The sequence below is a fragment of the Triturus cristatus genome, chromosome 3_2 (assembly GCF_964204655.1).
Source record: "Triturus cristatus chromosome 3_2, aTriCri1.1, whole genome shotgun sequence".
Classification (NCBI taxonomy): Eukaryota; Metazoa; Chordata; class Amphibia; order Caudata; family Salamandridae; genus Triturus; species Triturus cristatus.
In genome coordinates, this window is record NC_140584.1 from 207,323,025 (window position 1) to 207,350,638 (window position 27,614).

The window sequence follows — 27,614 nt, forward strand, 5'->3', positions numbered from 1 at the left end:
TTTTTATGGCCACTGCGGGGTGGCGTTCGGCTAGGTGCCTCGTCACAAGAGGTAGTCGTGACCCCTGATGGCTTCAAGTACCTAGGTGTGCCTCTTTCTTTGTCTCCAGCCCTGTCATGGGACAGGAACCTCACCCCCGTGGACACAGATGGGAGACAAGACACATGTGTGGTCCCACTTACCTTCATATTTATTTGGTATAGCCACCATTTTTAAAATGGTTTCTTTGCCTCGTCTCCTCTATCAGCTGCAGAATCATCCCTATTGTATAAAACCTACATGGTTTTGCCAATTAAATGCTATCCTTGCCCGGTTCCTGTGGGGGGGCAGTGCGGCACAGGTGGCCCTGAGGACCTGCTTCCAGTCTACATACTCCGGTGGTGTGGCCACCCCAGATGTCCAGGCATATTATATGTCCTCCCACTTATTGGTTCTCAATGACTGGTGGTATGGTGATCGTGGGGACCCGGCAGATGCGGTGGAGCACTGGCTGATGGGAGATAATGCGCTCCACAGGGTTACTCAGCAGCCCTGCGTCGTGAGCTGCCACCAGCCACAGGCACGATTTTTACGATCTGGAGGGTGGCACTCCGTCAGATGGGCTGGTGGGGGAGACTTACTAAGGAGACTCCATTGTGGAATAACGGACTATTGCCACAGCTGACACTCCTGTCTGGCTTCCGTGGATGGGATGCCATTGGGATAGATACAGTGGGGTTGGTTGTACGTGGATGTATCCTCAAGTCTTGTATGGATCTCCAAGCTGATTACGATATGCCCCGCACGCAATTTTACCGCTACCTCCAGTTCCGTCATGCCTTCATCACATACATATCCCACTTAACCGAGATTCCTGAATTTAACCAAATCGAAGTGAAGGTCTTCATGGGAGACTTGGGGGATCATAAAATTACTAAAATATACCGCACACTTATCAATAACACTCCCACTACACTCCATAAAACTAGGGAGGCATGGCAGCAAGATCTAGGTCTCTTGGAGGAGGATGACTGGGTAGAGGCTCTGGAATCCCCCCGCGGCGCAGCAATTGCGGCTCGCCTACGCTTTATTCAGTTCAAACATTTACACAGAGCTTACTGCACCAGACACAGGCTATGGCGCACTGGACTCATCACGTCCGCGCACTGCTTGCGCTGCAAGTCTATGGAAGGAACATTCTTACACACTGTGTGGGCCTGCCCAGCATTATCGAAATTCTGGAGGGGGGTGTTCACGTGTATATCGGAAGTTCTGGGATGGGTTGTTGCCCCCTCACGAGACTGGTTTTGCTACACTTTACGGAAGATATAGGTGGGAATCGATACAAGCGCCATCTTCTCTTTCTAGGCCTAACATTGGCCAAGAGAGATATCGCCCGGGCCTGGAAGGATGAATCCTCGTCGTCGCTTGGGGTGTGGAGGAAGGGTCTGGATTTCTGTATGGGTCTGGAGCTCCCAGTCTTCGAGGCAAGGGGATGCCCCCGTAAAAACTACAAGATTTGAAAGCAGTGGGCTGACTATAGGGGAATATATTTGGAGCCTCCTCCCCCTCCCCGTGATGTTGATGAACCTATATATTGACCCTGATTACTTGGCATATAAGTAGGGCTTGTAATCGATTGGACTGTGGATGGTAGCATCTTTCTCCTTATTCAGGACTCCTATATTTGTTGAAGGGAAGCAATGTGGCACAGTTGGTTGTTTCCTTTTTCTTTTGTTCTTTTGTACTTTTAGTTTATTTTGCAATGCATCTTTTGTGGAATCCATCCTTTGTTATTTTTACAAAGATTGACTCATATATTTGTTTTTATGTGAATATCTGTTGGATGCCTACTGAGGCACTTATGTTAAGTTGGCAGTCAACAATAAATTTTGATGTGAAAGAAAAAGAAATGCCGATGTGATAATGCTTGCTCGAACGCATTCTGTTAGGATGATTTGCTTTGGCTCCTCTTGTTAGTTGGTAAGTTCAGAGTCCCCAGTGTGTGAGAGTGCCTCATATCTTAGCGTTTCTTTCCCTGTGCAATATGTGATGATAAAATTGTAGCAACTTAAAAATATTGTCCCCCTGATTTGTTGTGCCGATAAGATTTCTGTGGTCTGTATAGATGGTAATTGGGTTTATAGTGCCCTTCAGGTACTGACGCTATTCTTCAAAAACTGCCTTCATCACTAGGAGTTCATGATTTTTGATTGGGTAGTTGTTTCTGCTGTAGGAAGCAGTTTACAAGAAAAATAAGCTATGGGGTGCATTAGGCCTGTGATTTTGTTCCATTGGGACAACATCCCTCCCAAGGCATATTGTGAAGCATATGTCTCTACAATGAAGGGACTAGTGGGGTCCAGATAATACTGGAGCCTTGGCAAATTTGTCTTTTAGTTCTTGGAAAGTCAATTCTGCATCTGAGTCCCAATCAATTCTCACATACTTGCGTAGCAAACAGTTCATTAGAGGGATTATTTTGGAGACATTATCTATGGATCTCCAATAAAAATCCGCAAAGCCGAAACAACTTTGAATTTGCTTCATGCTAACAGAACCTGGCCTTTTTATCACTGCCTCAACATCTCTTTAATCCATGCTAACCACCTCAGCACTAAGAATGTAGCCTTAAGTTCTAACTTGGTGGTATGGAATTTACTGTTTTCCAAATTACCATGCAAGTTGTTTTTTTGCGGTTGTTGAAGAATGGCACTGACTTGTAAATGTGCAGACATTGAGTGAGAATAAATGAGGATCTTGTCTATATTCAACACACAACAAACATCAATTAATTTTCTCAGTACTTCGTCGATAAAAAATTGAAAAGTACCTGTCCAAACAACCCTTATTGATGATTAGGTTTAAGACAACCTTTATTGAAAGCTATCCTAGTGGTAGCTATGGAGAGCAGCCTTCAGGCTAAGTCTTGAAGGAGTGTAAAGCAGCTTGGTTTACCAGATTATAACCTCTTGAGTTACTAAATGAAAGGATAACCACACAAGGTATATATATAAAATATATGTATTTATTTCTAAACACTCTCTACTAACCTCTTTATGAAGTTAGAGAGCAAGGCACACAATCATACAGTTATTAAACAACAGTAAATTGCACAATATACAATGGGCCCCAGGGGGAGACCAAGCCATATATTAAGAAAGTGGTATAAGATCCACGACTTGACTAGACACAGTGCCTAGAGCACATAGAATCGCTGGGACCCCAAGGAACCACCCAAGGTAGTGACACAGGAGACCCACGGGGGACGTGTGCAGTGTGAGAACACAGCTGTGAGCCCGTACTATTCTATGGGAAAGTCGCGGTTGGAATTTTTAAGGTTTAGGAGACTTAGGAAAGGACTTTGAGCAAACCCCTTTAGTCTTAGGTGGTTCTAAATGTCAAATGGTAATGGGAATCGTTGTTGATTTCAATGGCGACCTGCTGCAAAGTGCTGCTGCCGGGAAGAAGAAAAGTGTCCGGTGTGATCCAAGCCTGGATTGAAGATCAGAAGAACCTTAAAGCAGAGGGACAGAGTCTGGGTCACTTGCCAGTCACCAGGGGCACGATAGACGAATGCCCACCGATGTCGGGTGTTTCAGGTGTGAAGAAGTGAAGCTTGACTCTGCAGCCACGAGGATCAGGAGGCGTCGACGACAACCAGGAGCTGAATTCGAGCTGTCCCACAAAGGATGTTGAGTGCTGCGGTGTCGGGGCTCGGATTGAACCTAACAAGCCTTGGCAACAGCAACCCACGCAGGAAGAGAAAAGATGCTTCGGTATGGACCAGCAAGGTCCTGGGGACTCCCCAAGCAATGGAGAGTCGGGGCACGTCTGGAGCAAGCAGGTAAGCCCAATCAGAGTTAGAGTTGCCTTCAGAGGGACCCACCAGTCAACGGACCAGGGATCGTGAAGGGACCTCGAGAGGAATCAATCAATACCAGCCCACGGGACACTCGGTGAGTGTAGGCCAGTAATCTTCGGTGGAAACACTGCTCGGGGTGTGGACTACACGTAGCCCAAAGCACAGCCTCAAGGATCGACGAGAAGCTTATGCACTTGCAAATGTGCACGGTGTCCAGGGGGTTCCAATTCCACAGTCCCTGCGAGGGCTACGGGTCTCAGCTTTGCTTGGAGCTCGGTTCGGCCTCTGAGTAGGCTGGAAACCCACCTCCTGTGTTGCAAATTCTTCGGAGTCTCGCTGGAGCTTTGGAGATGCAAACCAGTCAGATGCGACTTAGGTGCCTGCCAAGCAGGGCAGTAACAACTTTACTCCAAGGGAGATTCTCCAGTCATCTAGCGCCGTGTAGATCATCGAAGTTCCAGGTTTAAGTATCAGAGTTTCGTTTTATACCCAAGGAAGGGGTGGGAAAAACTCTAGGGACCCACCTATGGGAAGGTCAGGAAAGAGGGGTGGCTACACCCATTTCCTTTGTCCAGTTTCGCGCCAGATAAGGGGCTGGTAGCCCCTGCAACCGGTTTAAGCTGGAATATGCACAGGGACACCAAATGTGCCCCCAGTGCTGAATTCAAAGCACTCTTGGAGTGCACCCACCCAGTCCCAATACACTAAAGCCTGTCTGGGAGGTGGTCACACCTCCCTGTGACAGGAAACCTATTGTCCAGGCCTCCCCTGCCAGTGTTTCGTCCAGTAGCAGGAGGGCAGACTCATGTCTGTGGCTGGCAGCATCCATTTGGTGATTCCAGGGCTCTGTTAGCTGGTACCGGGTATACCGTTGCTGTCATGTCTCTCCCTCTATAAGGGTGGGATCATACTCCCACACCAGTTACTGGTGTGGGGGTATGATTCCAAGGTGTTTGACACTAAACACAACATATTTCCATGCAGCCATTCCAAAGTTAGCATTTACCGTTTGGTTATAATGTACTTAAGAGTATATGATTTAGCTGCATCACAAACAACCCCGGAATAAAGGTTTGGAAGGCTGCAGGCTCATGCATGTGCACCTTCTCACTTAAAACCCAGCACCCTTCCTTCAGGATTGGTAAGGCCTGCCATAGGGGTGACTGATAGGTTTGTATGTGCATTGATATGGAGAGATATAGTGAACCTATATCTCAGTAAGGGGTGCATGCACCACCTTACACAGGCCGCTGTAGCAGTCCTGTTGTGTCATTTTGGAAGGCTTCCCAGGCATGGCATAATACATGCTGCAGCCCCTGGTAGGCCTCTGGGGTACCTATGCCCTGGGTACATAGTATACCATATACTAGGGACTTATAAGGGTACCCCAGAACCCAATCTGGAGTGTTTCTAAAGTACTGGTAATCAATTTTAGGGAGAAAGCAGATAGGCTGGGGTCCTGAATAGCAGGATCCCAGCCAGACTAAGTTGAAAACCAGCAAAACACCAGGAACAAAGTGGGGGCAACCATGCAGTCAGATTCCACCTTCCTACAAGCAGTGCTCCTGTTGGATCTGGATTGCCAGGCTAGTGCCACAGTGACATTGTTGTGATTGGATGATAACCAGGGCCACTGTAATTGTGCTGCTGCGGTGCTTTTTGCACAATTATTGATTTGCCACATAATCCATCATCTGCTGCATAATCTGCAGATTTTAACAAAAACATGTTTTGTTTGTAGCTCAAATGGTTCAAACATTATTAAAAATGCATCAACCCATGTTGCGTGCTGTGGAAGGCATGAACGTCATTTTGTGGTTGCCAGTGGACGCTGTTGCGACCCCTGGCTTGCTCCATGCGACACCTAGCACTGGCTTTGGGACCCCTAGCCACAAAGGTGGCAAAATCAGTGCCAAAAACACAGACGCGACCCACAGTCCATATTTTCAGCACATTCTATGTTATACTAATAGTAAATAATAATTTATTATTCAGTATTAGTGTAATAAAACATGGAGCACACTTATCTGGCACAGAAACGTTGGTGGCAGCATTTGCTAATACAAATATTTGTAATGTATGTTAAGTGTATGTTTGCGGGTAAGAGTGTGTTTATGTCATATAAGAGTGTGTGTATGTGGGAGCATGTGTCCATATGGGTAAGCAGGTGTATGTGAGTGAGAGTCAGTGAGAGGTAGTGAGTGGATATTGTGTGAATTTGAGGCCTGAATTTACTGTTCTTTGATGCAAGGGAACACTGCACCAAAAATGCTGTGCTTCCTTTTGTCAAAGAAGCGAAAACAATACACCATATCTACTACGATATGAAGCACTGTTGCTCGACCTGTGTGCGAGTGCACTTTTGATAGCCACACGCCAACTAACACACCATTGCGCCTTAGAGCAGGGGTTTGTGCGTTCTCTGACGCATAGGTTGTGTACTGGAAGTGGTACATTCCAGTAAAAAAACACTATGCTTTAATCAGGGCCTCTGGAATTATGTGGCAAGGGAGGACTAAATAATGCAGCAGGGTTTTACTAAATTATGTGGCAAGAGAATGCAAATCACGCACCATAATGTGGCACATTTTCTGATAGTATCAGGTCATTATTTTGTAATTTATACACATGCTAACTTGGCTGGACAAAGGTTTCTCCATATGAGTACCAGTTTAACACCCAAATACAGCAATATGCAATTGAAAGGTGAAGTCAACTTTTGTGAAGTGTGCTCCGCTAGGCAGTAACATATGATGCTGCATTTTTAGTGACTATAAATTTTATTTGTTTGAGCTAGAACTCATTTTTGGGTTAAAATCTTCAAATTATGCAGCAGATGATAGAGTATGTGGCATATGTAGCAAGTCCATAAATATGAGAAAAACACCGTGGCTGCAGGACCGCATAATTCCAGTGGTCCTGGCTTTAAAGCTTTCCCCACTTTGTATATGTGCTGTACATGCAGCACACAGACAAAGTTGGAAATAATGAGGAGAAATTAAAATATTTCTCTTTTTTATGCCTGCCTCGGGCATTCATAAGAGCTTTACTTAAATTCTTCTCTATCAGTGTTTGTAGAAAGGGATTTGAGTAAAAACCCATAGGGGGTTTCATGTGAACTCCCATGCACCATTCATGGAACGCCAACTTGATGCAAAACAACGCAGAGCAAGGACTAGCACAATTTTGTGTTACTTTGGGATTCTATAAACGCAAATCATGATTTGCTTTGGATAATAAATCACACCCTAAAACTTTGCACTGGGTCTGTGTCACAAAAGTGATGCAAACACAGTGCAAAGCATCAGTAAACCTGGACCTGAGTGTGAATAACCATGAGTTAGTATGAGTGAGATTAAGAGAGAATGCAAGTGAGTGAATGAGACTGAATAAGAATGGGTGTAAGAGTGTGAGTGTGATGTTGGGGTCATATGACTTGTCTTGCTGGAAAAACATCATTTGATGTCACTTTTTTTCCAATTTATTAGAAAATTCACAAACAACAACAATTCCGACTGGGTGCCCCATTAATAACAAATGTATTATTGCCGCTGCACGCTTCCAGCATTTGTCTTATATTGGGATCACAGTGACGCCCCACAAGGCCCCAAAGACCACAGTCTCTATTTTGATTCTGACAACTTCTGTGACAGCGTAGTATTACAAGACAGTTAAAACAACATATCTAAGTGCCCCAAGCTCGACATTTCATTGAGCATACACATGTCACGGCTTTGTTGTAACATAGTCCATTTTGAAACACATATATGAAATCCACCTTCAAATTTGATTTGATGTCACTTTATGTGATGTCAATAAGATCAAAGGGTATGTGATGTCACTTCTGCTACTCTTGGCATTTTGGTGAATGGACGGCCATGGTAGAAGGCCATTTGCAGAGGTTGATTGGTCACCTTTCTGTTGCTTATTGCTATATTTAAGTGTTAAACTGGTACTAATGATTTGCAACCAATGCTCAGTGTCAACACGTATAAAAATGACAAAATAATAAATTAATACTATCACAAAATATGTTGCATTATGCCACATAATTTGCCCTTTCTTGCCACATAATTTACTCATTCATGCCGCATAATTTGGCTCTATATGTCTCATAATCCCAGGTGCTCTGATGATATCTCCAACTTCATATACTTTAGTGACAACTTTGTAAATGTTTTCCAGAGAATTTGAGATAGTGCCAACCACTGTTTTACACACCTCTAGTGAAATAAAAAGTAACATGGGGGAAATGTCTCCTGAGGTGCTCAGTGCGCTCTATAAGTACATTTACATTTCATGCAGATGCTGTTGTTCCAGGGGCACACTTGGAAGAATGCACAACAGCAATGGAGTTTATATCTGCCTTGTGGTTCATCAGTGTTGTGAGGCCAGTTCAGCTCTAAGAATCCTCATTTTGTTTTCAAACACGTGCTTTTGGTAGTGAGGTGATGGCATATGCTTCCAAATGGCATCCTATTTTCCATGATGACGATAGCAAAAGCACGTGTTTGAAAACAAAATGAGGATTCTTAGAGCTGAACTGGCCTCACAACACTGATGAACCACAAGGCAGATATAAACTCCATTGCTGTTGTGCATTCTTCCAAGTGTGCCCCTGGAACAACAGCATCTGCATGAAATGTAAATGTACTTATAGAGCGCACTGTCGCCTTTTGCGGTTTCCTGGCACTGATACTCATACCGCTGTGGAACCCCTCCTGGCTTTCCCTGTGAAGTGTCCACTCCTGGGCACCCCCAGGGTGAAGCCAGGAATCCTTAGCGCTGTTGGGGCCAGTGTGGAGGTTAAGCAAGCTATTGCCCAGAGTTGCAGCGTGGGGCCTGTGATTAGAACAGGCACCAAGGCGAGAATAGACAGGTCCAAGGAAAATTGAGCCCGAGCCCCGCCGAGGCAGGAATCGAACCCTGGTCTCTGGCCAGAACTCTGCTTCAGGGTCTGCCGCTCTAACCATTGAGCCACACTCCTCCACAGCTATTCAGAGTTTGATCTGAAAGCTGCTCTGAAGTCTCTTTCTCCGTTCGTTGTCCACCACAATATAATTGTGTCACATTAGTCTGCAGGAGACAGTCAGCCCAAGATAATTGGGCGCATGTTCATTGCCCATTCAGACGAAACCACAGTATGATTCAGCGTCTGGGAGAACTCTTCATAAGTCATTAAGAGAGGCTCTGATGTCGGGGAAGAAACACTAGGCTGTGTAACACCAAAGTGAATGTATTTCATATTTCGGTGCCAGTCCAGCTCGCCAGGACAGAAGACTTTACCATGTTCAGCTCGAAGCCACAAGTAAGTGCTTGAAGCCGCTCTGCACAAAGGGGTTACAGGCTCATCTAGAAATTGGTTGCCCCCTTGGCACACTGGAGAAGGAAGTAGGGCACAATCCGGACTCTATGTTGTGTGGGCCACTGTTGGACACACAACGCCCCCATTCAAGAACATTTAAGCACACTGCATGTGGCGGAGTGGTTTGCTGTCTTGGTTTGAATCATTTCATGGCATTAGTACAAGAGTGATTATACAGACAAAATGCTGCCTTAAAGTTATTACTGTCGTCAAACTAAGTCTGAGTTCAGTGTTTGGGGTTTGAGCCAACAGTCTGACCCATCTTTGCTTTGAAGGACTCCAGAAGCTGTGGCTTTACTTTTTTCCCCGGATAGGCGCCTTACTGCCAGCAGAAGGCGCCCTTGCCCACACGCATCACCTTACAGACCTCAGTGCTCTCACGTGACCCGCCCCCTCCCCCTCCGAGTGCTGGGGAGGCTGCGATTTAGACCTGAAGCCACAAGGCTCTCACTCCCGCCCCCGGGTAAAACTGACCAGACTTCACTGAGTGATTACTAATCTTTGATGTGTTCCTATAAAGTACGCTAGGCGGGACGGAGCCGAGCAGCTGACTCACGCAGTAAGGAGTATCACGTTGCAGCACAATGTAAACAACTTTTACATCGCAGCTGAGTTTAAAAAAAATGGTGCAGTAATCGGAAGAAATCATCACATTTGACATTTACAGTCTTTTGAGTCTAGCCGCTGCCCAGTAAGAAGTGCTCTTTATTAGGTATGACGTAACTCTTTTTTTTTTTTTTTTTTTTTTTTTTTTTGAAACCGTTTATTGCAGTTCGTAAAAGTTACAGGTATGGGCCTACAACCATCCGGCCGGCCGCTAGAATGACAAAAACATATTGCACACATACAGTAAAAGTCTCTAGGCAGTGTAGAGCAGTGAAACAGGAGTAATCAATGGTGCAGGCCACACAGCTCCAAGCCCACAGTACGGTTCCCTTTTCTTGAAACAAAACAACACCAAAAAACCACACCCGCAAGGCAACCCGCGATCCAAAATAACAGCACGTGCTCCATAAGTGGGGGATCCAAACCAGCAGCAGAACTCTGGAGAGGGGAATGGGAATAGATCAGGGACTGGGGGACCGCGCGCCCGCGGCTGAGGGAGGGGGGCCGTCTAGGGAGACGGAGCAGGCGAGGCAGCCTGTAGCAGTGGTGGCTCACAAATACCCCCGCGGTAGGCGTTCCAGGGGCCCCAGATTTTCACCCACGCCCCAGGCTTACCTCTCGCCACATACACCACCTTTTCACGAAACATACACCAATCCATATGCTCTTTCCAGGCCGACACCGCAGGGGGCCTCTGGGATCCCCACAATTGAGCAATGTCGCGCTTGGCTATCATGTATCCCAGAGTCACCCACCGCGTCTGCGGGACCGAATAGTCATTCGGTTCCCATACATTCAGCAAGCATCTCCTCGCTTCAGGCAGCAGCGCAACACGCGTCACCACACGCAGGACCTCATGCACACCACGCCAGAATCGCTCCACCTTCGGGCACTCCCACAGTATATGCATGAAAGTCGCCAACGCACCACAGCCACGCTTACACATTCCGTCACCAGCAAAACCCATACGCAGAAGCCTTGGCCCCGTCACGTAAACCCGGTGAAGGATCTTGAGCTGGACGAAACGAAGGCGAGCCGGGATGGCCACCTCTTTCGGAGAGGCCACCGCGGAAATCCAATCCTCATCGTCCAGCTCCAGCCCGTCGGCAACCCAAGCCTCGCGGAGACTAGTCAGCAGGCACGATCTATCGTTGATCAGTTTTTTGTATATGAGGGAGATCGTGCTGTCCGGGACATGGCCATCTAGGACTCTGTCCTCCAGGGGGGAAGACTCCGGAATGGATGCGACATCCGGGAAGACGGAGCCCAGCGCATGGCGGACCTGTAGGTACCGAAAGTACTCACTGCCCTGTAGCTGGAACTCCGCCTGCAGCGTCTCAAAAGTTTTGAATCCCCCCCTCGTCCAGAGATCTCCCACCGTGCTGATTCCGATCGTGTCCCACTTCTCGAAGCCCTTCGACGTCCACAGGGAGCCCAACCTCTCAGACGCATACAGCGGTGACGCCCGGGTCAAACGGTCCTTCCACCCCATAGCTGCATTAGCCGCGTGCCAGACACGCACCATGACACGCGTCGGTCCCGTCAAACGGGAGTCGGGCGCGCCAGCGTAGAGCGCTCGATTGTAATCGCCACCGGGCAGGAGCATCTTATCCATCTCGAATGCCGGGTTCAAGGCGGGCCCGTAAAGGCCATGATTAATTGCAGCTAGTTGGGAGGCCCAGTAATACCGTTTAATGTCAGGGAGGGCAACCCCCCCATCGTACCACGGGAGCGTCAATTTAGCCAGAGCAATGCGCGGCCTCCCGTCCCAGAACAGGCGCCGCTGGAGGCCCTCCACCTCACGGAAATAGCGTGCCGGGACCAAGTCCATAGTATTCTGGAGGGCGTAGAGGAAGCGTGGCAGGGACATCATTTTAAACAAGGCCGCTCGGCCGAGCGGCGAGAGCGGCAGACGCCGCCAGCGCACCACGTCCTCCCTCAAACGCCGAAGGGGGGGTAACAAATTCCGCTCGTAGCGGGCCTCCGGGTCAAGAGTGATATAGATACCCAGGTACCGAAAACCTTGGGAGGCAATCTGGATCGGACAGTCCCGTGGTAGGGCCGGAGCCTCCCCGGAAAGCACATATACACAGGATTTCGCCCAGTTGATGACCAGGCCTGAGTTGCGACCGAATGAACGCAAAACATCAACCAGGACGATCAGTGATTTACGCGGGGAGGCGAGATACAGAAGGATATCGTCAGCATAGAGGGACACACGGTCCTCATACTCGGGGGTCCAGCGGAGACCACGGATAGAAGGGTGCCACCGCAGCCACTCCGCCAGGGGCTCCAGGGCCAGGGCAAACAGGAGAGGCGACAGGGGGCAGCCCTGTCGCGTACCCCTCCCCAGCGCGAATGGGGCCGAGACTCGCCCATTCACTACCACCTGCGCCAATGGGCCCGAATATAGCAATTTGACCCAGCTAATGAAACCCGGGCCAAACCCGAATTTTGCCAGCATCGCCCAGATGTATGGCCATTCAAGCGTATCAAACGCCATGGTGGCGTCCAAGGACGCCAAGATGGCCGGCTCCCGCACAAATGGGACACGCGCGAGCACCCCGTGCAAGCGCCGCAGATTAAGCGCCGTGTTGCGGTGCGGTATAAAGCCAGATTGGTCTTGGTGGACCAAATCGCCCACCACGCCAACCAACCTGTTGGCCAACACCTTGGCGAGGATTTTGGGCTCCGCGTTCAAAAGCGAAATCGGCCTATAGGATGTGACCCGTTCACGGGGCCTCCCCTCCTTGTGGATCACCACAATTGTGGCTAGACGCTGGTCCGGCGGGAGGGAACCCCGCGAGTGGGCCGCCAGGAACATCGCGCGCAGGTGGGGCGCCAACACATCCGGGCGTAGCTTGTAGAGCTCGATGGGAATACCATTGGGGCCCATGGCCTTGCCGGATGCAACCGAGCGAATAGCCAAGGCAATTTCGTCCGAGGTGGGAGGGGCGTCCAGCGAATCCCTGTCCTCCACCGTTAGGGAGGGCAGTGCGATGTCCCGAAGCAGGGCATGGGAGTCTGCCTCCGAGCAGGGGGAAACCGGGGAGTAGACTTCGCGGAAATAATCCGCGAAGCAGGAGACAATGGCTTCCGGCTCAGTGACACACGCACCATCAACACTCTCAATCAAAGGCACCACACGGCTCGCTCTCTCCCTCTTATCCAACCACGCAATCAATTTGCCAGCCTTATCACCCACATCATACAATCGCCCCTGCTGCTCTCTACTGAGGCCCCTGGCCGCCTCCGTGACGAGGGCCCGATAGGCCGCCTGCTTTAGGTGTAGAACATGCAACTTGTCGTCTGTTACCCCGCTTCCCAGGTCACCCTCCAGTTCTGCAATCTCGGCCTCTACCCGGGTCACCTCCTCCCGCTCGCGCCGCCGGGCATGGGAGATAAAGGAGAGGGCCTCCCCTCTAAGGACTACCTTGAAAGCCTCCCACAGGGAGATGGCCGAAGAGACCGACCCCACATTCTCATCGAAATATCGCTGTAGGGATTTGATCAAATCAGCACGAATGGTGGGGTCGCGCAAATACCATGCATTGATTGGGGCCACCCTGCCATCCCCCCTCGGGAAGACATCGAGATGCAACAACAATGGGGAGTGGTCTGAGATACCCCGCGCCAGATGGCGCACCTCCCCCACCCTCCCTGCGTGGGCCGCCGGGACAAGGATGTAATCAAGCCGCGAGAGGCTACCATGGGCACCCGAGTGGAAGGTGTACTGTCGCAATGCAGGATGCTTTAATCGCCAGCAATCCACCAGGCCCAGCGTGTCCAGAAGGCCGGGCAGCCACGCCTGTGCCCGGGGGAGGTCCCTAGGGGGATGGCGATCCATAGACCCAGAGGCTACCGCATTAAAATCCCCTCCAACCACCAGCAGGCCACTCGGAAGGTCCAGAAGGAGGCGCCCCAGGTCCGCAAATGTGGTGGCTTGTAACCCAGGCGGGACGTACACTGATATAAAGATAAACACTCTACCCTCCATTCTTCCCACCAGAACCGTGTAACGTCCCCTCTCATCATGGCGCACCTCATCAATCTCCAATGGGAGCGAGTTCTTGATCATAATACCCACCCCCCGCGAGCCCGAGGTGAAGCCAGAATGGGCCGCCAAACGATATCCCCGCCGGTTCATTGCATGAAAGGAGTTACCTATAAGGTGCGTCTCCTGCAGGAAGACAACATCTGGTGAAATACGTTTTAAGTACTGCAGGACCACACCACGCTTAATCCTATCCCCCAGGCCATTAACATTCCATGACAACACAGCCAAATCCCTACCCCCCATCATACGTCGAAACAATCGGTCGTCCCCCATCGAGCATCCTAAAAACAACAACATAGTAGCGGGTTTGCCCTGCGGTGCTAACAAACAACACACCCCCCCCACCCCCCGGTCCCAACAAAACTCCCCCCTCCCTGCACCCCTGCATGAGCCCAGACAGCCCCCCCAAAGTGCAGTGTGCCTGTCGCCCCATAGCTAAAATACTAACTAGTCCCCCAGAGGAGGAGGGAAGCCCCCAACAGACCCCGCACGACCTCCATAGGAGGGGAAAATACGCAATCAATAAATGGTGAAGGAACAACGTCCAGAGCACGGCCTATGCAGTCACCCCTCAATTCTGCTCCGGCGGGCCCTCCTCGCCAGCCGCGCCCCCCCCCGCCCCCCCGGCCCCGATCTCCAGGCAGAGTGTCCAGCCAGTCCCCAGCCGCCTCGGGCCGGTCGAAGAAGTGCGTGCGACCATCCACCTCCACCCTCAGCTTAGCTGGAAAGAGCATTGAGTACTTGAGGTTCAGGTCCCTTAGGCGACGTTTAACACCAAGAAAGCTCTGCCGCTGCTTCTGGACCGCCGGGGTAAAGTCTGGGTAGAAATGTACCTCCATGTTGTCAAGCTTGACCGGTCCCTGTTGTCTGGAGGTCTGGAGGATAGCATCTCTGTCCCGGAAATTAAAAATCCGGGCAATGAGAGGCCGCGGCGGGGCACCAGTCTTAGGTCTGCCCCCGGGGACCCGGTGAGCACGCTCCACCGCAAAAAGCTTACTCAGCCCCCGGGGCTGGAGATGGGTCAGGATCAACTCTTCCACGAAAAGATCCGCCGCCTCCGCCTCTCGTCCCTCCGGCACCCCCACAATACGGACATTATTCCTCCGGGCCCGACCCTCGGAGTCCTCCAGTCGCCGGTCCATCAGGGCGCTCGCCTGGCCAAGCCGGCGCACCTCCTTCTGGAGGGCCACCACGTCTGTCGTGAGGCTCGTTGTGGTGTGGGCCAGGGAGTCGACTCGGTCGTTTGTTTTGGACAAGTCTGCCCTCACAAGGCTCACATCCACCAGGACCGAGTCTATTTTTTGCGCTAAGGTGTTGAAACGCTGGTCCACCGAGGCCTTCATCTCTGCGATGGCGCCCATGACGTCCCGGAGGGTCAGATCCACCGGATGAGCGGATGCCTCCGTCGGGCCCACCGGGGATGCACGCGATGTCTCCGGAGAACCCTTCTGGAGCGTGTAGCGGTCCATACTGTTGGCCTGGTGTGCCGTGCCATGGCGGGTCGTCTTCACCTTCGCCCGGTCGCCATCTTGTTTGGTGGACATGCTGGCTCTTCCACCGTCGTGCCAAGCACCCCAAACGGGCCGCTATACCAAGTCACGGGTGCCAGGGGGGGGGCAGGGGCGACCACCGAACCGCGGGTCAACCCACCGCCGGCGGGTCAGCCGGGCTCCTGGACAAGGCCACACCACCACACCCCGCTCCGCAGTCCGACCCCGCTTGAGAGCTAGGAGGGCGCAAAAGCGAAAGTGAAAGTGCGGGGTACGCCAGTCGCCCAGCCCCGTTCGCCGCTGTTATTCACTTTGTCCCCGGATCGCCCCACTACTCCAATCCGGGGGGCCGGCGAGGAGAAGGCCACAACCTTCGATCGATGCTCCCACCGGCGTCCGGGGTCCGATTCGAGCCCAAAAAACGGGTGGCGCCTCAGCTCCGGTTCCCCAACACAGTCCCCTCAACAAGGACAGGATATCGCCAGGATTAATTCAGGAGGTCGCGGAGGTCCTCGGGAGCCTCGCACCTACGCGGCCATCTTGGTTGCGCGCTAGGCTCCTCCTATATGACGTAACTCTTGATACACGGGATGTGTATTCTGTTACATGTTACATAAGCAGGCATGTTAGGGATTCATTTTGCAATATATTTTTTTACTTTGGAACTAAATGGATCCTACGTCGTATTCAATTACAAACTATGACGGTACGTTTATACGAGTATCGCTTTTTAAGTCAAAGCTTGGTGCAAACTGTTTCATTTTCATCCCTTGCAAAGTTTTAATGAAATAGACATATCTGGTATGATATTATGGTTTAATGTATACAAGGCTAGGTTTGTGCATTCGTTGCAGATTACCTGCTGATGTGATAAACCACCGTCAGCAGGATGTCTGCCGACCGAATTGCCGCTGGTGTCATTAATGACAAGAGGGTGGGTGTAATTCCAACGGCTGCGGATTTACCACATTTTTTAATAACCAGCAGATTATATATTTCTTCCCAACTCAAGACTGATTTGCATATGTCTAGGTCCAAACTAAGGTGTCATGATGGGTAAAAAATAATGGATTGGGATGCGGCCCTGAGCGATTGCCAATGGCTGAGATTAATTCAAGCGTTCCATCCATCACCCTGTTGTATTTGCATATGATGTCCTAAGTGCACCTGGTATGCCCAGATGTAGGTCCCAGGCTCACTGTGCCACTGGAACCAGGCTAAACCTGGCTAAAGAGCCCTAACTAGGGTAAAACCGGTCCTGGGTTGCTTGTGTTCCTGTTCAGGGAGTACCTGGCGTGGCAGTTCGGGCAGGACTGTTCCCAGAAGGAGCTGGGTCAAGACTGATTTGCATATGGCTAAGTGAAAACCGAGGTGGCATGAAGGGCAAAAAAACGATAAATTGGGATGCGGCTCAAAGCGATTGCCAGTGGTTGAGATGAATCCAAGCATTTCTTCCATCACCTTGCTATTTTTGCATTTGGCTTCCAGCCTGAGGCAACACATATCACACCTTGAACTTCCTGAACTGGTTTGAAAGAATACCCAGGGGTGATTTGTGCTCATTATCTTGCTAGCACCAGGGGCAGGGTGCTATTCCCGGACTGGAGGAGCAAATAAAGCTTAAAATGTTGCAGATATTCTGGTTCACTCTGGACTCTTGCCTGGGACACCATGGGGTAATACCTACTGCACCCCTCAGCCAGTACTTGGTTCATGCCATTTCTCTGGGCACAAATGAGGCCTGCACACCACTGTAGGAGAAGAAACAACAGATCCAGGAGTGGAACCTATGCATGGTTGCCATTTTTCCTTCTGACTGGACCTAAATCTGTGAAAGCCTGTGGAATCGCCTTGCTGCTGTGATCTGGGGGGAGAAGACATATCTTAAGATCTGCACTATGCTTGCCAGAAGAAGTTATCTGTTCCCTAGGAAGATCTATACAAATCTTAGCTGATTTGAAGGGCCCCAAACAATCCTGCCTCTTTCGGGGACCTAGATACTCCTTTCTTCAGTTCCACAATGACCAGGATACTGTCAGTCTTCTCTTCTTCAATGTGAGGGCCAGTACTGCTGGCTAGGAAGGTTGTCATGATTCTGTATTAATTGAACCATCTTCCTTCCCGTTACAAGCCTTGCGAGATCACAGGTTGAAGCTGATTTTAGGCATAACACTAAACTGATCAGGTTACTTTGGAAACCCATGTCACCATAGCAGTGGGATGATACACTGATTGTGGAACAGCACTACGCCAGTCACTCTTCTTGTTATACTAGAACGGCCTTTAATTTGAAACTTGAGTACCTCACTGCTATTAAGGAAACCTTCTTTGAAAATACGAACTGAGTGATTTACTTGACTACTGGAACTGTTAAATAGGCCCTGATGAAGTGATTTTTATTGTGAAACATGTGTTGGCCAATTTGTGCTCGGATAATAAATCTATTAAAACTACATTTTCTTTTTGCCCCTCGCTATTCTTTATGTTTATGACATTTTGATACTATGTTCCTTTAGCGGCAGGCACATTTGGAGGGAGAATTTTTTGCCGGTCTATATGAATGTGTCCCAGTTGTGAATATACACCAGTGCCCTCAGTGGGTGCTTGTTGTCCTGTGAGTGCCACACCACCAGAAAGCTTTGACTGTGCTCGTATAGCTTGAGATACCGGTCTGTAACGTTTAAAGCATCCATAGGATAATATAATGGGCCTGGCATGCCATTTTCATGAGTCCCTATCGAAAGCATTGCGACCAAATGCGGGCTTTACTGGTCTCTGAATTTCAGCTGACTAGACTTTCCCCCCTCCCAGTTCCCAACCAGATACTAGTGCTGGACTCCAGTCACCAGAGCAGCTTTCACTGGGTGCGACAAAGCCTTTGGATAAAGACTTCTGTGGGTGGGTTCCTGCTTATTTGAGTGGCAGATTTTGGTTTCTACATTTTTGTAGTGCCACCTTATATTCTGGCCTACAATGTTTTTCAGGAGTACCAGGGTAGCAGCCAGAGGTCAGACTAGGGTCCAGAGTCCCTGCATATATATCCCTTGCCCAATTTTTAGTCCGGTTAGTGAGAGTTTAAACTCTGCTAAGAACTAGAGACCCTGTTACTTACAAAATACCCGGAGCCAACCTGAACCAAGCACCTTAGGATAGCATTAGACATGCAGCCAAAGTAATCAGAAATCAAGTGAGAAGCACAAATGAGCTGCTGTCAGACTTTGGTCCAAGTAGGAGATTTACTTTACGTACTGGTTAAATAATGTCCTTTTCTTTTTACAAAGTAAAGACCCGTATGGCCACTAATGTTAAGGGGTAGGTATACACTGTGTCATTCTGAATCTGAGTTTCAATCTCCCCTTATCTCCAAGAACAATCCTAGACCGATTGCCCCTGCTACTCTGAGTGGAATGCTTGAAGGGACTTACTTGGATGTCTAATCAGAAGGCACCCCAACATTGTGGCCCTAATACACCAGACGTGCATTCTTTGGAACACCCTCCTGAACAGAATTAGTATAATCAGTAACCAATGAGAATTTGAAAAAGCAACCTTGCTGTTCCCTAAAACTCAATCCAACTGATTTCAGTTTAGAAAATGTACTGGTTTGCATATGTAAATTATTATATGCTCTCTAACACATCTTTGCATCTCACTTTACGCATAAGGCGTTGTCACATGCCTGCTACAGTATGATTGGAGCACACCTCACAATCTCACAAATGAAATCAAAACACACTATTCATAGACTACTCTTCAACCTAAACTCTTCCAACCATTTACAGCGAATGAAGTAAGCAACTTTTGCAACTATCCAGAAAGCCCTCAGCTTGGGTAGAAAAGAGGTTTCCAAATACATCTCTCTTACCTTAAATGCATCTTCCAAGTTTTACATGCTGCTGAACCAAGGACTAGCCTCTCCTCTTCATACTTATCACGCCTTTAAAGGTCGAGTGAATTGGTTCCGAATAGGAGTAACAATTTTGACCTGACTATGGGACAGAAATCTATGTTCAGCCTATGTTGAAAACTAAGACTTCTTTGTCCCCCCTCTTTTACCCATACCCAGCAATTATCTAGATCCAAAATTGATCTAGGTTACCATGGCTGAAATAGGAAAAACTATAGACTGCACTACCTTTTGGACAGAGCCTTATCTCACATCAGTTCTTACATCAATACAACTTAGCCTCAACTGGACTTTGCACCTCAAATCAATTCAGTGAATACTAACTCACCCTTCCCGATCCTACCTCTCCATATCAATATTCCCATTGGAAACTCACTGCTATCTATGGAGAGCCAGATACTTGTATTTCACTGACTCATAATACCAGGTCATAATATTGCTTTCATAACCATTGTTTAGCTCTGCCAGCCAGAGCTGAAATCCACAACACAACATATACATCCAAGGAATAGATCCATTTCCTGCTGAGGCTCTTTGGAACTGTTTTCATTGTCTGCAGAACTTTGGGTTGTGTCAGTGGGCACTGTCATTAGGGAGATGTGACAGCAGGTACAGTGCCTCTCATCTGGAATTGAGCCTCACTTCCCGTCACTGCCAGTCTTCCTGTTATCCACATTCCCTCCAGCCATTTTGTTAAACCTTCTCATGTCAAGAAGAAACTTTACTGTTTATAAATGTTCCTGAAAATTATCTTTGGCACTATTTTAAAGCTCTGCACTCAATTTATGGTGAACTATGGGCTGTTAGTTTGGAAGCCATTGTTAGGGGAATGACTGCTGGTACAGTGTCTACCAGCTGGGAGCAAACTTTGCTTTCCAGTTGCTGCTTGCCTTTCTCGCCCACCCGCTCTTTCCCGCTATCTCATTTGATCTCCAGCCTTCCTGCCCCTCACTTCTGCCCACAGTCTCACTAAACCTCCGTGTGTTCACATGGAGTACCAGGAACAGGTGAGCCTGCTACATGCGCAAAGCATGTTACAGGTGGACACATCAGCAGAACCAGCGGGTCAAAGATGCTAAGGTCCAAGAAGCAAGAATCAGTGGACTTTAATACAAATTACTATAAAATAATCATATGTCAAAACCCAGCTCATATTGCTCCAAATCCAGACTGCATGGCACTTTAAGCAGACTGGATTACGGACTTCTTAGAAAAAAACTTTCACACATAAGAAGGACCTTGAAGGGAGACAGAAATCCATGTTGTGGTCAGTATGATAGAGGAAAGGAATTGTATTTTGGCATTAGAAAGCCACATATGTCTAGTTTATCTCAAACCCAAAACGTCACATTGCCAATCTAAGAATATAGGGAACATGTAAAACACCTAATAGAGCACTGGTTTCGATCTTGAATCTTGGGTGTGGTATGTTATGCTTATAGTTTTCTCCTCTGTAAAGATGACAATATATATGGGATCTATAATGGGAATAATGAATCTGCGATTGACTCATTTTTCTAGAGTAATGTTGTCAAGTTACCTGAGAATTATCCTTCCTCTCCCATACTGAACATACTTTTAGTCTTTCAGTCGTAGAGCTGAGTGGAGTTGAGTGTTGTAGAGCAGAGTGGAGTGGCGTAAAGTGGAGTTTAGTGGCATAGAGGGAGTTGCGTAGAGTGGAGTGCCGTAGATTGTAGAAGACTGTTGTAGAGTGGACTGGCATAGAATGTCGTACAGCGAAGTCACATAGAGTGGAATAGAGTGTTGTAGAGTAAAGTGGAGTGGAGTAGAGTGGAGTGGCGTAGAGCGGAGTAAAGCGTTGTTAAGTGGGATAGATGTAGTTGTGTACAGTGGAGTTGAGTGGCGTAGAGTAGAGTGGTGTAGAGTGGAGTAGATTGTACTAGAGGAGAAGAGTGTTGTAGAATGGAGTGGTATAGAGTGTAGTAGAGTGCTATAGAGTTGGGGGGTACAGTGTCAGAGTGAAGTGGAGTGGCATAGAGTGTAGTGGCGTAGAGTGGGGTAAAGTGTCGTTGAGTGGAGTGATGTAGAGTGGAGTGCCGTAGAGTGGAGTAAAGTGTAGTGGCGTCATGTAGATTGGCGTAAAGTGTGAAAGTGGAGTGGCGTAGAGTGTTGTATAGGGTCGTGGCTTAGAGTGGCGACGCGTAGAGTGGAGGTCATAGAGATAAGAGGTGTAGAGTGAAGTGGCTTATCATAGAGTGGCATGGCATAGAGTGAAGGGCATAGAGGGGAGTGACATTGAGTGGAGAGGAGAAGTCAAAGAGTGGAGTGGTGTGTCATAGAGTGGTGTGTAATTGAGTGTTGTAGAGTCAAGTGCCATAGAGTGGAGGGGCGTAGAGTGGAGGGGGGTGGTGTAGGATGGAGTGGTGTGTTGTAGAGTGGAGTGGCATGTCATAGAGTGGAGTGGCGCGGAGTGGAGTGCAATGTCATAGAGTGGTGTGTCATGAAGTGGAGGGTGATGGAGTGGAATGGCGTATACTGGAGTGGTGCAGAGTGGAGAGAAGGGTCATAGAGTGGAGGGAAGTTCACATGTCATAGAGTGGAGGGTTGTAGAGTGAAGTGGCGTGGAGTGGAGTGATGTGTTGTGGAGGGTCGCAGAGTAGCATGGAGTGGCATGGTGTGGAGTGTCGTAGAGTTGAGTGGAGATTCATAGTGTGGAGTGGCATGTCATAGAGTTGAGTAGAGTGCTGCTTACTGGAAATGGGGGAGACTGTCAGGGAAATGGACTCTCCTCAAACCACTGCTAGAATAGAGGCACTGCATGCAGAATTAACAACCAGCTTGACTAATATATTAAATCCCCTGACACACTCCAAACCGAAAAAGGGTCCCAAACAAACCTGGTTTAATGATACCTGTCGCAAGGCCAAGAGTGCCCGCTTAGATGCTATTAAAAGTAAGGATAGACTCCTAACTAAACAAATGAGGGCCCCTTTACCGAGACTGCACCAAACAAGCAAAGAAGAACTGGGAGACAGACAGATGGGATGCCATTAGATCTGCTCTATCCAATAGGGATATGAGGTTGTTCTGGTCATTAGTATGCTCAGATAGCAGCCTTAGAGCCCAACATCGCTGCTGCTGCATGGAAGTCTAATTTTCAAGCCCTATACTCTACTGAAGAAGGTACAGATTCTAAAGATGAAAGTCCCTTGCAAATCCCAGGGATTGACTTTGAAGAGGCCCAAGGGTTTACTGTAACAGAGGTCACAAACGGAATCAGTAAGCTCCCTCTTGGCAAAGCCCCGGGACTAGACAAAATTCCAGGGGACCTATTCCGGGCAGAACCAAAAATATGGGGTCCCAACCTCTGGGCAATTTTTAATACCATTTTGAGAGGTATGGCGATCCCCGACACGTGGTTGGGGGCTGAAATTTTCCCCGTCTTCAAAAAGGGTTCACCTCTTTTGCTGACCAATCATAGGCCGATCAGTTTGATCGATGTCACACAGAAACTGTTTGCAAGGATCCTCCTTGATCGCCTTCATGTATGGATGGAGGAGTGTGAAATTCTGAGCCCTTATCAAGCAGGTTTTAGAAAAAACATCTCCACCATCGACCAAATATTCAGGTTTCAACTACTATACTGGAAGACTGTATCAATATAGGGTGGCAGCCTCTATTTGATATTCGTCGACTTGAAAATGGCATTTGATTTGGTCCCAAGAGATAAATTGTGGGAGGTTCTTAAACAACAGGGAATCCCCCCCCTATCTTTTGACATTGATCATGAGACTGCATGAGGGCAATTTCGCCCAAGTTAGGTACAGGAAATGTGGAGAATTAACCCCTCGTTTTCCAGTTAATAGAGGAGTAAGGCAGGGGTGTGTGCTTGCCCCTACTCTGTTTTGCCTTTGCATCAACGCTCGGGTTCCCCAATTAAACGAGGCGGAGGATAACAACACCCACAAGCTGGTGCATAGTAAGGTGCCAGCTATGATATTTGCGGACAACACTCTGCTGCTCTCAAAGTCACCTATGGGCATCCAGAGGGTTCCTGATAGTTTTGTAACATTCTGCAAAAACAGGGGGCTGGAGATCAATATGCTAAAAACCAAATCTATGGTCTTTAACCCAGCCAAAACTACCCGCCCAAACCCCTCTTTAAATGGTACCTTGCTAGAGAGGGTGACCGTTTTTGATTATCTTGGTGTCACTGTCCGAAACGTTTGAGTGGGAGCCACAACTAGCTAAAGCAAGCCTCAAATTAGCTCAGAAGGCAGGGGGAGTTATAAAAACATATAGGAATTCCTCCTATAAACCGGCAGGCCCGGTGGCCGAGATTTACAAAGTGCAAATCAGGAGTGCTGTAATGAATGGGGCGGAATTATGGGGCCATTGTCCCCTTGGTGGACTGTCTAAAACAGAGAATAATTTTATGAGACAGCTATTGGGCCTTCCATTAAGTATCCCTCTTATCCCCTTACGCATGGACCTTGGAATCAGACCTATCGCAGAGGAGACTGGTCTTAGACCATTAACCTTTTGGTATAGACTGTGGGTGACCCCGGAACTAGCAGTCTACCAGACAGAACAAAAGGAGATTCTGGATCTTCCGGGTGTGGGTAAATTACCATGGTTCTCACATATAAGGGATGTATGCCATAAGTTGGGTCTTCCGAATTTATGGAGCAATCCGGAGGTAGCGTGCCCGGCCACCTCTCGTCTAGAACTAGTTAGAGCATATAGATCGCTCAAACTAGCTGACATCCAGGGGAACTCCCAACTTGGGGGCATATTATCAAGCGAGGCGATAAAATTATCGCCGCTTTAGCGGCAGAGAACTGCCGCTAAAACGGCGATAATGGGTTTGATAATATTCTCTATGGAATTCCAATTGAAGCCCATGTTAAATGTGAAGGACGTCTAACATGTGCTTCAATTGGAATTCCATAGAGCATATTATCAAGCCCATTATCGCCGTTTTAGCTTTAGTTTTCTGCCACTAAAGCGGCGATAATTGCCCCATGGTCATTTAACGGCTGACTTTTTAAACATTAAAAATGAGTATCACTGCAAGCCTCTTCTGGACAACATCCAACCTATATCGGCAAGGAAACTATACATCCAGTTTAGAATAGGGACCTTGCCGCTTCGTGCCTTCTCTAACAAATGGTTAAGAGCCTCTCTTCTTAGGTGCCCCGCTTGCAACTGTGGGGACGAGACTCCCATTCATGTTTTTTTCTTTTGTACTGGCTACAAAATAGCCAGACGGCGATGGCTAGTCCCATTTTGCAGAAACCTGGAGTGTAGGCAGTTTGTGTAGGCATTTAGAATACTGAGAACGGATACCCACTCACCCATTGTTTTTGCCATCTCCCACTTTTTGAACTCCATGTGGCATAACCGAAGGAGGTTGCTAATTCCATTACCGTAAGCACAACATTTCTACAGTGCATACTTTGCCACTTTTTAACCATTTTAACTACTTAACTTATTCCAATTACTTTTTAAGCTTTTCACCTTCCAAAACGAATATTATTGATGAATTGAAATTCGACAAAATCAACATGATTAGGGGTACATGTTGGATGATGTGAAGCAGCATCCTAATTTTATTAATTCCCCTTTTTATGATGAATTCCAATGTTGTTTTTAATTACGCTTTGTTTCTATTTTTATATACTAGTTTTTGTCATGTATTCTCTTTGATATTGTTTGTATTGTTACTTTCTATGGTCTACACTGACCGAAATACATTTTGTTGGAATGGAATGGAGTGCTGCAGAGTGACGTCGAGAGTGGAGTAGAGTGTTGTAGTGTGGAGTGGCGTAGTGTGGAGTGTGCATGGTGTGGTAGCTCACTGCCATTACAGACAACACATTTTCAATTAAAGTGACCATTACATTTGTACAGACATGCAGTTTTACTGGTAAAGCTATATATCGCACAAATGATAATGTGTGAAAATGGCATCACCTAATCTATTGATTTTTTTTCATTGTATTAAAATATTTGTTTCCACCACACTTCAGAATTTAAAAAAATGCTTCAATTGTGCTTTCCTAATTCTGATCTATTCTGAAATATCTGCTCAGCTCATTTGCAGACATCTATATTTTGTTTTGTTCTAGAAAAAGCCTTTTCTTTCACAACCCTAGCACGATTGCCAAATAAATCTTCTCTCTTTGGAGTCAGAGAAAGAAAAGTAAACACTAAGCTCCCTCGAAAGTCTGAGCTTGACATTTGACCCTGGCCCCTGAATGCACAGCAAATGTGACAAGATAATAATAGCAAGATAAGATCAAATTTGAAGGCCTGTTTAAAGAAAGCGGGCGCATGTGGAAGAATTCAGTAAGCAGGCTATGCTCCACAGGAGGGACTAACTCAAGCTGAACCGCCTAAAACAAATAACGCCAGAAAATAGAAAGCAAACAACTGTGAGCTACAAAACAAAAAGCCAGTGGTAAACTATGGGCAGAATGCTTTCCCAGGGAAGCTTTCAGAATGTCCCTAAGATGTCTTTAGCAAACTAGAAAGCTGCACTGTCTTACAGGCTTTGACCCCAAAAGGGCAAAGCTGTTACCCAGATTCACTTTTAGTCCATAGTGGTCCCCCAGCTAGTAATAAAAGCTGTAAAAGGAGTGATATTATTTGGATTCCAACTTGTACAGCCTTCCTAAACAAAATATCAATTGCCTTGGCTTTGGGGAGTTGTCCTCCGGACAGATAGTAGAATCTTTAGATGATTATAGCAGAAAAACTGAATTGCTCTTTACTTAAATGGCTTCTTTTATTTTGCAGTACATGTTGACCCTTCCTCAAAAGGGGCTTTCCTGAGTGGCAAGAGCATTGCAATATTACTCAATACATTAATAAAGGCTTCATGTTAGTAAATAGCATTGAAATGCTCTAATGCTTCAGCTATATATGTAACTCATTTTATAATATTGAATATCTACCTAAAACCTAGTAGGGCACCCTCAATAATAAATATAAGACTCAAGCTTTAGACGAAGATAATGAACAGATACATAATAAAACAAAAGTCCTCTTGGGATGGGACCTTAGTGCAAGAGTCATGGATACAGATGATGACCATGAAATTGTACCAGCACATGCATATGTGTTTTCCTTCTTGGATGGCAACTTCCCTATCACTTTCCTCTGAAGTAGGATGCACATGATGAGAAAACAGCTTTGAGATGTAGTCTTGCACTTCCAAAATGATTGCTTTGCAGATAACAGAACCACATGTCATTTTTTCATTAGAGGCAGTTCCCCATCAACTATTTGTCAATTAATCATGGGGACTTCAACTGTTGACCTTTGTTTGCAGAGATACCATAAATGTACAGCTAAGAGGTGCAATTTGTAATAAACTCTTTGCCTATAATTCCTGCCATTATTCATAAAAGGAGGACCATAAAATATCTGGCTGATGAGGTGTCAGACTTGGGAACAGCTCTAGTCAAGGCCATTGCTGATAAATCCTGGTTAGAGATACAGCTTATTAAAAACATTGCCAGTCAGATGGATATTGTTGTATCAGTGATACCTATGACTTTCACAAAATGAGTTAAAGCAAAAAGTAATCTATAGTTCAACTGTGAATGTGGGTGAGCCACAAAGAAACTAAGCAAACTGTTTAGACAATTAGTTCAATAGTAATGACTGAAGACATTTGGAGCAAACCAAAAACATGTGTTGTATGAATAAGGCTCAACTTAAAAAAGGCTTGCAGAAGGTGCAAAAAAATACTGGTGATTATTGCACTTTTTGGAAATTACGTGCATTATTCTGGTGGGCTGCTTGTTGGCCTGGATTTATTTATTTCTGAAACTTCTGGAGTGATTATTTAAATAACTATCACATTTCGGAGTCTTATGTTGTTAATATTGAAAACTTTAAGAAAGAGGACAATGTATTTTCTTAAACCATGAAACTAGCGTAATTAAATCACTTAAAGATCAGGGAGTTCCTGCACCCACATTTTTACAACCTCTGTATTTATCACCTTTTATAACTTTGCGTGAATTGTACGAATATATCTCCTTCTGGGCTGGGTTCCACATTTATAATCTTTGTGAGAATTTTCCTCCACTGCCTGAAAAGTAAGTGGAGGACTTCAAACTTATTCCAAACCAGAGGCAGGCTTTCGCCCTAGCCTCAGCAGAGCATGCCAGGTTCTTTACACTCTGGTAAGGCGCACAGAGTTCGATGATTAAGAGCAACATGTTTGCGACTTTTGATCAGCTGCATGCTTCACCGACGTTTGAGCAGCTTTTGACATGGTGGTTATCTGCTGCCTATGGAGACAGCTGTCAGCTATGGGCATGCTAAGCTAAGTCAATGCCTTGTATTTGCACTCATGGGGAAAAGTCCAA